General features: G+C 40.1%; 1 long non-coding RNA gene across 1 annotated transcript in view; it reads left to right on the forward strand.

The window, feature by feature from the left end:
- The window catches only part of LOC106085891 (uncharacterized), a 107796-nt gene extending 106485 nt beyond the window's left edge, over nt 1-1311 (forward strand). Inside the window, exon 3 of the long non-coding RNA XR_001221046.2 lies at nt 1287-1311. This is a non-coding gene — a long non-coding RNA (uncharacterized LOC106085891). The remainder of the gene's footprint in view (nt 1-1286) is intronic.
- Nucleotides 1312-11103: the final 9792 nt, after the last annotated feature.

Genomic DNA, 11103 nt, shown 5'->3' on the forward strand with positions numbered 1-11103 from the left:
CAGGGCTTGAGAAAAAACTAGAGGCTCAAGAAGTCAAGATCCTAGATCGGTTTATATGGCAGATATGTCAGATTATGTAGCGATTTCGCCATACTTAGCATAGTCATTGGATGTCATAACAAAACATCTCATGCAAAATTTCAGCCAAATCGGATGAGAATTGCGCGCTTTAATGGCTCAAGAAGTCAAGATCCAAGATCGGTTTATATGACAGCTATACCTGATTATGGACCGATTAAAATCATACTTATCATAGTTGTTGGAAGTGATACCATAACACTACGTGCAAAATGTCAGTCAAATCGGATAAGAAGTGACCCCTCTAAAAGTTCAAGAAGTCAAGACCCAAGATCGGTTTATATGGCAGCTATATCAAAACATGAACCGATCTGAACCATACTTAGCGCAGTTGTTGGAAGTGATACCGAAACACCACGTGAAAAATTTCACACAAATTGGACGAGAATTGCGCCCTCTAGAGGCTCAATAAATCAAGACCCAAGATCGGTTTATATGGCAGCTATATCAACACATTAACCGATTTGAACCATAATTAGCGCAGTTGTTGGAAGTGATATCGAAACACCACGCAAAACATTTCACACAAATCGGACGAGAATTGCGCCCTCTAAAGGCTCAACAAGTCAAGACCCAAGATCGATTTATATGGCAGCTATATCAAAACATGGACCGATTTGGTCCATTTACAATCCCAACCGACCTACACTAATAAAAAGTATTGGTGCAAAACTTCAAGCGGCTAGCTTTGCTCCATCGAAAGTTAGCGTGCTTTCGACAGACAGACAGACGGAAGGACGAACGGACGGACATGGCTAGATCAACTTAAAATGACATGACGATCAAGAATATATATACTTTATGGGGACTCAGACGCATATCCATCCTATGGTGGAGGGTATAAAAAAACACTAATCTATCTCTTCGGCCCATTTTCCTTTTATAGGGTATGTGTAGGGTATTATATAGTCGGCACCGCTTGACTTTTGCCTTAGCTTACTTGTTTTTGTTATTTCGTTTGAAAAAACTGGTTCCTCTTTCAATTGGACATTGAGTTTGTTCTTACGAAAACTTAACTTTATTACCAAAGATTCCAATTTGCCCCCTAGTACTTGAACTTAGTTCTACAAAAAGTTATGATTCAATATTGTAAAACAGTTCTAGGTATTCGAAGCAAATCCTGAAAACACTATACTGTCAAAACAATGTCATAGAAAATGCACAGACAAATGTTCAAAATGTTAAATAATTTGTTTCTCTCTTTTTAGGTAAGCATGCTGAATAAGTGACTGAATTTTTATTTGTAAGTAAACTATATTTTTAAATAAATATATGAAAAAAATTGAAAATAAGTTAAACAAGTAAAATCGTACTAAGTCCGCTAAGCCGGAATCTTGGGAACCCACTACCATGGATTCTTTTGAAATTTCTACAAATAAACTTAGTTGAAGAGCTTATGTGCAATCTAGAAAGCAAATTTCTGTCAAATCAGGCAAAAATCTAAAAAAAAAATTCTGTCAAATCAGACAAAAACTAATTGTAGGGACCGTAGACGATTAATCAAGACCCCAAAATCCTCTAAAATAAGCATAATGATAATATGGGACACAAATCAAAAGTATTAGTGAGCAGATTACGCATATGGTCTGGAAGGAGCAATAAGCTACAGAATTTGTTGATATCGTAAGAGGACGGGCCCTCCCCCTTACCCTTAAAGAGGACGGTCCCTCCCCCTTACCCCTAAAGCACCACTCATGTATTAAAAGTGGACCGATCGGGACAATATGGGGCTCAAATGAAAGGTATTCGGGAGTAGAGTACTAATTTAAAAATATTGGGTCGGGTATTTAGGGGCCACCCCGACCCAAAAACCTCTCAAATAGGCATATTGGACGATAAAGACAATATAGGACTCAAATGAAAGATATTAGGGATCAGATTACGGATATGGTTTGGAAGTAGCAAAAGGCTATATAATTTGTTGATATCGGAAGGGAGGCAGCAGACCCTCCCCATTACCCAAAAGCACCTAGATACTTGGACCAAAAAACCCACTCAAATGGGCATTTTGAACGATCTTGACAATATGAGACTTCAAAACCCACCCACAAACAAGAATTTTTGCCTATCATGGTTATTTGGGGTACCACTAAAGGGTAAGGTATTTGACAGTAGATGAACAAATTGTTCTGGGGAGATACATATGGCATTAAGAAAAAGCATATTTTACGCGAAGCGGGTCGAGCTCAGCTATTAAAGTTAATATTCTTGGTCCGCCCGTCCGTCTGTGGAAATCACAATAGCGGTCGAATTCTTAAAGCTAGCTGCTCGAAAATTTGCAGATACTTTTTACAAATGAACGTAGTTGGAAATTGCAAATAGGTCATATCGCTTCAGATTTGGACTTAGCTCCCATATAAGCCGATCTCTGGATTTGACATCGTGAGCCGCTAGAAACCGCAGTGGTTATCCAATTGGGCTGAAATTTTCCAGGCAGTATAATGTTTTGACTTCAAACATCCGTGGTAGGTATGGAATTTGGAATCGGTGTCTAACTTGATATATTGGGTTGCCCAAAAAGTAATTGCGGATTTTTTAAAAGAAAGTTAATGCATTTTTAATAAAACTTAGAATGAACTTTAATCAAATATATAATTGCCATTTTGTTCGATAACCTTTTGCCATCTTCATGGCAAATTTAGTATTCCACGCTCATAGAACTTCTGGCCTTTATCTGCAAAAAACTGAACCAAGTGCGATTTTATAGCCTCATCAATGCCGAAAGTTTTACCATTTAAGGAGTTCTGCAAAGATCGAAATAAATGGTAGTCTGATGGTGCAAGGTTAGGACTATATGGTGGATGCATCAAAAGTTCCCAGCCAAACTCACTCAGTTTTTGGCGAGTGACCAAAGATGTGTACGGTCTAGCGTTGTCCTGGTGGAATATGACACCTTTACAATTGACCAATTCTGGTCGCTTCTCCTTGATGGCTGTATTCAATTTGTCCAATCGTTGACAGTAAACATCCGAATTAATCGTTTGGTTCCTCGGAAGCAGCTCGAAATATACCACAACCTTCCAATCCCACCAAACAGACAGCATTACCTTCTTTTGGTGGATATCAGCCTTTGAAGTGGTTTGAGCTGGTTCACCATGCTTGGACCATGATCGTTTTCGACTAACATTGTGGTAAACAATCCATTTTTCATCTCCAGTTAGGATTCGTTTTAAAAACGGATCGACTTCATTGCGTTTAAGGTGCATATCACAAGCTTTGATTCGGTTTGTTAAATGAATTTCTTTCAATACATGTGGTACCCAAATATCAAGTTTTTCACCAGTCCAAGACTTTTTATGTGATAATGAACGGTTGATTTTGGTATATTTAACTTCTCTCCTATCTCACGCTCAGTTACATGACGATCCAATTCTATTAATGCTTTGATTTGGTCATCATCAACTTCATTTGGCCGACCGAAAAATCCGCAATTACTTTTTGGGCAACCCAATAGCTCCCATATAAACCAATCTCCTGATTTGACATTTTGAGCCCCTAAAAGCCACAGTGGTTATGCCATTGGGCTGAAATTTTCCACGCATTGTTATGTTTTGACTTCCAAAATCCTTGAAATATATAAACCGATCTCTGGTTTGAAATCTTGAGCCCCTGGAAGAAGCAGAGCAGCAGAGCTATAAGAATGTTTTTCAAATAAAAGAAAAATACTTAAAATATATATATATATATACGGTAGGACGTGACCCAGATACTTGAATCCTTATATCTGCAGTATAGTCGAACTCTACTGTCATAGAGCTTTCTTTTAATTGACATATTATGCCAATGAAACTGCACGTCCTATTGAAGGGTATTTAGTGGGTGGGCCGGTCCCAGACTCTATCCCAAATGTGTTCGATGGTTGCCTTTTATATTTCGACACTGGACGAACCTTGTGTTCCAATCTGCTTGACATTTTTGAGGTTATACGTGCTCAGAACTTTTTGACATAAGAGAGCTATTTGTGTTGTTTACTTGGAGAGACACCAAGGAATAAATTTTTATATCAGCATTGTACTCTACTTTTTTACGTGCTCAGAACGTTTTGACATAATAGAGCTATTTGTGTTGTTTACTTGGTGAGACACCAAGGAATAAATTTTTATATCAGCATTGTACTCTAGTTTTAAATACCCATCATTTGATATCCATATTATCCCAGTCAGTAAATATGTCCTGCTGGGGTGTTTTGGGGGATGGGGATGCCACTCAGACGCCATAGAATAAATTTTTGTGTCCGATTAGAACTCTACTTTTAAATACCTTTCATTTGATACCCATGTTACCCAAAGTAGTAAAAGTGTTCTGTTGGGTGGCGTTTTTGGAAGTGGGGGACACCCTGACACTTATAGGGAAATTTTATTGTCGAGTTCATACTCTACTCTTAAATATCTTTTATTTGATACCCATATTGTCCCATTCGGTAAACATGACCGTTCGGGTGGGTTTTAGGATAGGGCGTCCCCCCAGGTTATTTTTTTGACTCTAACATTTTATACAAATTTCATGTTTTTGGGGTAATATAAGGTGGCATGCAAAATTTCTCTTAAAGCGGTGCAACCATCTCCAAGATTTAGCGTTTTTGAAAATGCGGGTATGGGTGAGGGCCCGTTCTCTGTTACTTAAAGCCCACATATACCCTTCAACTAAATTCATTTGAGTAAATTTTAAGCAGTATGCATGGTGGGGGGTCCCCAGATTTGGCCCGGCCGAACTTAGCACATTTTATACTTGATATACAAATTGTGATTCCAGCAGTAACCCAATTTCATTATAAAGTTAAAATTTTGTATATGCTCTAATTTCAACTCAGATGTTTTAAATTATCTATACCCTTAAAATATAATTAAATTCCCCCTGACATACAATTGTTAGCTTGTCCCTAATGTACGAACACACTTCAATTATTTTGCAGCTATTTTGAGAGTGCTTACACGGAATTGTTGATGTTCTGGCACTGGTGGTCATTCGAAGCGTGAATGTGATGCGTTGATATTTGTTTACAAACATTGTCATTGCACATTTCAATAGGTTGGTTGGTTGGTTTCAGCCAGTAAGTGGAGCATGCAACCATAAGGACTATGTTTCTCTTCCCCATGTCATTATAATTAGAATTTGATTACCCTTTTGGCATATGCACAAAAACACTTCATTTCATGAGTGGCACATTTTGATAGGACCGTGGGTATTTTCCAACAAGTTGAAATTTTGTGTTAAACAAAACAACATTGAAACATGACATATGAAATTATTTTGTCTTCCGGGAAATGAAAATTAGAACGAAACTAAAGGTCAAACTAATACCAGTTTCCAGGTATCAAGTCGTCTTAAAACAGGCATAAATTTGAGGCATCCCATCAACTTTGTAGGTGCACTCAATACAGCCTAACGAACATGGACGCGATGAATGAACCATAACCATCGTTCTCAAAATTCGGAAGACTAGGATATGCAAAGATCATTATATTAAAACATCAGGCAATGCAGTGAAGGAAAACTTAATGTAGCCTATGGAACATGGAGGAGAAGTAAAGACCATTACCCACTCCCAAGAAGCCCATCTTTTAAAGGACCAATGATTGAGGTCATCCAGATAAACCTACACTGGAGGGAGACAGCTACTCACGCTCTGATGGAAAAAATCAGCAAGGGTAAGATTCATATTGCCTTCATTCAGGAGCCATGGACGACCAGGAACAAAGTTTCTGAACTGAACCATATCAACTATCAATTATTCTATACTAAATTCAAAGAAATTTAAATTATGTATTTTCCCAGAGTTGTCAACATCGGTGGTAACAGTGATGAGGCGGGAAGACGGTGGAGCATATCTGATATCACTTTATCAGCCTTTCGACTCTCTGACACCGCCATCTACGTCGGAGCTGCAACGGTTGGTGAGGAAAGCAAAACAGATAGGAAATGAGGTACTAAAAGGGTGCGATGCGAACTTTCACCATATTTCGTGGGGTAGTACCAGCATTAATAAGCGGAGCCAAGCCCTGGCAGAATTCTTGAATACTAACGACCTAATAGCACTTAATATTGGTGACAACGCTACCTTTGTTAATAGGATTAGGGAGAAGGTTTTAGATTTGACAATATGTTCGGAAAATCTAATTGATGAGGTTCAGGATTGGAGGGTCTTCATGGAGCATTCCATCTCAGACCATCGCTACATTAGATTAAGAACAGTACAGCCAGCGCCGAATTCCATAAGCTTCCGTATTAAGTTGGAAACTAACAGGCCAAAATTCGGAACATTACTCAGAAGAAGACTTGAACAAGATAATTTAGATTGTCCAAGCATAGATGACATTGACGACAGAATTACGACTGCACTAATGGAGTCTTTCGCAGATAGTTGTCCTCTTCGATAAATGAAATCAGCCCAAGAAAAGCCCTGAAAGACCGGGAAGTTTCGCAGCCGGTCTTTAAAAGAGGTAAAATAGGAGGTTACTTACTCCTCAGTAGTATGGTGGACTGCTATGGAGAAAAAGTGCGACATAAGGACCATACAACAGATTCAGAGACGGAGCGATGAGAATCACGCCCACTAGGATACTGAAGACTATTCTAGATATCCAACCCATTGACATACAGATTAAGTGTGAGGCAGTCACCTGCCTCTATGAGACTTAAGGTGATGGGAGAATAGATGAGGATGGGAACAGCTCATACCAACGCGGTATAATCAGGACGACGATAGGAAACATGGAAGGAAGGGAAGACGTTTCCGATCGGACACCTGAGACGATACTTGAGGTCGAGTGCGAGGCAATGCTGCCAGCGGCACAGTCTTGGACTAACGGAACCCTAGTATTGCCATCTGGAAGATCATGTTTCACGGATGGATCAAAGCTAGAGGACAGAGTGGGCTTGGGGGTCTACATTGAGAACCCAGGGACTGATTTGGCGGTGAAGGCCAGAGGACTTGCCGACTGCCCAACTTGGTTAACCCGAATCTTTCGGTCGACGCAGTCCGAATTAAGGGCGTGAGCGACGACGAGCGCTGAACACTGTGGAGCAGCGAAACAGTCGCATTTCCTACGTCCATGCCCGTCTTTCGCGGCTAAAGGACACCGTTACTTAGGTTGGGACAGAATACCACACATGGACCAACTTAGCGGAGTGGTAGAACACAATTAAGAATTTTTTAAGTATCACGGAAGTGGCAGTCTGCCATCAGACCCACTTAGACGTTTTCGTCTAAGTGGTTTGTGATACCACTGGAACAGAAGAAGGAATATGCCATCTAGTTCCCACCGTTGAACTATCCAGATCGCTTGAAAAAACCCAATAATTTGCGTATGTTCGCATCTGCTAAGTCAGATAGGTTTTCAAAAAAATGAGAACCTAAAGAGGAACTGACATCTAGTGCGGGAGACACACACAGAAGGCGTTCTATAATCTCTTATTCTTCGATGTCCTCACAGCTTCTGCAAAAGTCGTTGTTGGCAACTTTCAGTGTGTTAACATGTTTTCCGATTAGACAGTGACCTATCATGACAGACACAATGACTGAGACGTCTGTTCTATTCAATGACAGTAAAACAGTAGACCTCTTCAAGTCTAGATTAGGCCACATAGTTTTGGAATGCTCACCGCCCCCTTTTTGTTACCTTCTGTCATTCGTTGTTCTAGAGGCATACCCACAGATTCCAGCATCCCTGGAATGTGTAGGGTAGTTCCTAGTCTCGCGAGATCGCCCCCTTTACAATTCCCTGTGATATCTCTGTGGCCCGCCACCCAGAACAGGTGAATTTTGAACTGTTCAGCCATCTCGTTAAGAGATCTGCGACAGTCGAGAGCGGTTTTTGTGTTCAGAAATACGTTCTCCAGGGATTTAATGGCTGTCTGAGAAGATATTTATTCCAATCGAAGTAACTATTTAGTATTTAGATCGCACGTCAGGTCGATTACTGGCTTAGGTGTATGTCCATAGTGGCATGGGGCGAATTCATATCCGCACCCTCTTTTCAACCTAACCTAACCTTACACCTCAAAACATTGATCTGCAAACCCATTAAGTTCGTACAAGTTTGCAAACCCCGAGCCATGTACGACCGTTCGTCCCTCTGTCTGTCGAAATCACGATAAAGGTCGAATGCATAAAGCTATCCGCTTGAAATTTTGTGAAAGTCGTTGGGGTTTGCAAATAGGCCATATCGGATTTGGATAAAGCTTTTATATGACTTGTTCTTCTTCTTCTTGAGCCCCTACAAGCCGCTTTTATTATCTGATTGGATTGAAATTTTGTAGATTGTGTTATATTGCTATCTCGGATTTAACGTCTTGAGCCCCTGGAAGCCTCGCCTATTATGGGTCAAATCGATACATAACTTGATATAGCGCCCATATAGAACGATCTCTCAACAAACTTTCTTTGACACCTAGGAGCTTTATTTGTACCCTCCATCGTAGGATGGGGATGTACTAATTTCTTCACACCCCACTGTGGTTCGAAATCAAAAAATTCCTAAAATCTTTCTGTTATTGTGAAATGGATACAAATATTGAACATTTTTATGGACAATTTTAGTCACTAATGGGTCCAGAAGTGTCTCCCTGCTCATCGGCGGTGACATTTGGTGATAAAACAAGAGCTAAACTTTGTATTCCTTGCCAAAACTTGGTATTGCTTGCCGACTAGATATTTTTGTGTCGATCTGATTTTATATGCCAGATTCGAAATCTACTCCCAAATATCTTTCATTTGAAATGAACGTCCAATATGTCTGTTTGGGGGAGTTTTGGATTTGGGGCAGCCTCATGGGTACTTAGACTTAAATTTTAATACCATATGCGTATTCTACTCTCCAATACCTTTCATGCGATACCTTTATTATCCCGATCAGTCCACTTTTGATTTTGGGTTGTGTTTTTGGCCTAAAGGGGAAGGTCCGTCCCCCTTCCGATACCGAAAAATTATATAGCCTATGTTTCCTTCCAGACCAACCTACACAATATGAGAAAATTTCGAGAAAATCGGTTTTGCTGTTCTTCAGTCTATACGGAACAAACAAACCGAGTCCCACATATCCGTGATTGACTAATGTGCCCATTTTGGACGTTTTTGAGGGGGTGGGATGAACCTCTACAATTCGTTTTGAATTTGTATGCCTGATTCGTTATCTACTCCCGCATACTTTTCATTTGATACCCATATTTTCCTTATCGGTCCACTTTTGATTTTGGGTGGTGTTTTTGGGGTAACGGTGGAGGGTCCGCCCCCTTCCGTTATCAATAAATTATAAAGCCAATTCCTACCATATTCGTAATTTATTCCCGAATACTTTTCATTTGAGTCCCATATTGTCATGACCGTCAAATAAACCTATTTTAAGGGGTTTTGTGGCTGGGGCGTCCCCCCAGGTACTTGGACCCAACTTTTATTATGAAATTCGTACTCTACTCTTGAATGCCTTCCATTTGAATCACATATTCTTCCAATCGGTCCCCTTTTAGTTTTTGTTAGTACTTTTGCGGTAAGGGAGAGGGCCCGCTCCCCTCCCTATATCAAAAAATTATGAAGCCTATGTTTCCTTCCAGACAAACCTACACAATCTGTGAAAATTTCAAGGTAATCGGTTTTTGAGTCTATACGGAACAAACAAACAAACACAAATTGAATTTTATATATAAGAGTTATTGAAATTGTGGCGATGAAAAAATTATTTCTGGCCTGGAAATTCCTGGCCCCCTCCCCTCCCCTGGCTACGTCCCTGGCTGCCATATTAACCGATGTCGCTTTTGCGCCTCTTGAGACCCTAGAGGGCGAATTCCCATCAGATTTTTCTGAAATGATTTCTACTATGGTCTCTAACATCCAAACCAAGTATTACCCGAATCGGTCCATTACCAGATGAAGCATAACAATTTTTAACCAGGATTCCTTGTTTGCCGGAGGCCACCGTAGCGCAGAGGTTAGCATGTTCGCCTTTGACGCTGAACGCCTGGGTTCAAATCCTGGCGAGACCATCAGAAAAAATTTTCAACGGTGGTTTTCCCCTCCTAATGCTGGCAACATTTGTGAGGTATTATGCCCTGTAAAACTTCTCTCGAAAGAGGTGTCGCACTGCGGCACGCCGTTCGGACTGGGCTATAAAAAGGAGGCCCCTTATCATTGAGCTTAAAGCTTGAATCGGACTGCACTCATTGATATGTGAGAAGTTTGCCCCTGTTCCTTAGTGGAATGTTCATGGGCAAAATTTGCATTTGCACTCCTTGTTTGCATGTAAAGAGATACCGGGCCAAGAATTGGACAAACGCAATCCTAGGTGGATGGTATAAAAGATTTGGCCTGGCCAAAGAAGTGCTATCAGCTTATTTAAAACCTTGATTGATTTTTGCTTTCAGAAATGTATCGCCATTCAAAGTCTAAATGTTTGTAGGGGTTAATATTTTCCAATATTTTGGATTTTACACTTTAAAGTTCTTAATAAACTGTCTAAGTCATGAATCATGAAAATGTCTATTCTTTGCTATTCTTTTTCTTACCCATTTATCTATTTGCCTCCCCCATGGGAAAAATAAAAAGTTATCAACCATATCTCTAGTGACTATTGCAAATGCTTAGCCTCCCCCTATTTGTTCGTTTATGTCGCACCCTATAATCTCTTTATCTCAATTAATATACGCAATTCATTAATTACGAATTCAACCGAGCCAAAGCTAAATCATTTAGTTGGGTATTTTTTCTCTTTGTTGTTGCTGTTGCTGTTGTTGCCTTAATTATGCATCTCTTCGCATGTGGTTAGCATTTGATGGCATTTGCTATCACGCGCAAACAAACACACCAACACCAGCACATACATCCTTTCACACATGATCATCCTGCGGCATGTGTGAATGTGTTTATGTGCGTGTGCTAGGCTATGCGATGAATGCGCATGAATTGGTTAGAGTGAAATTAGTATTCAGTGGGATAACAACGTTGTTAACAAAATACCATGACTTTTATACACTTATTTATTGTGTATTGTTCGTTTGTTTAGCCGCCTAGTGCGAGGGACAGATGAAGCTTTC

The sequence above is a fragment of the Stomoxys calcitrans genome, chromosome 4 (genome assembly GCF_963082655.1).
Source record: "Stomoxys calcitrans chromosome 4, idStoCalc2.1, whole genome shotgun sequence".
Taxonomy (NCBI): Eukaryota; Metazoa; Arthropoda; class Insecta; order Diptera; family Muscidae; genus Stomoxys; species Stomoxys calcitrans.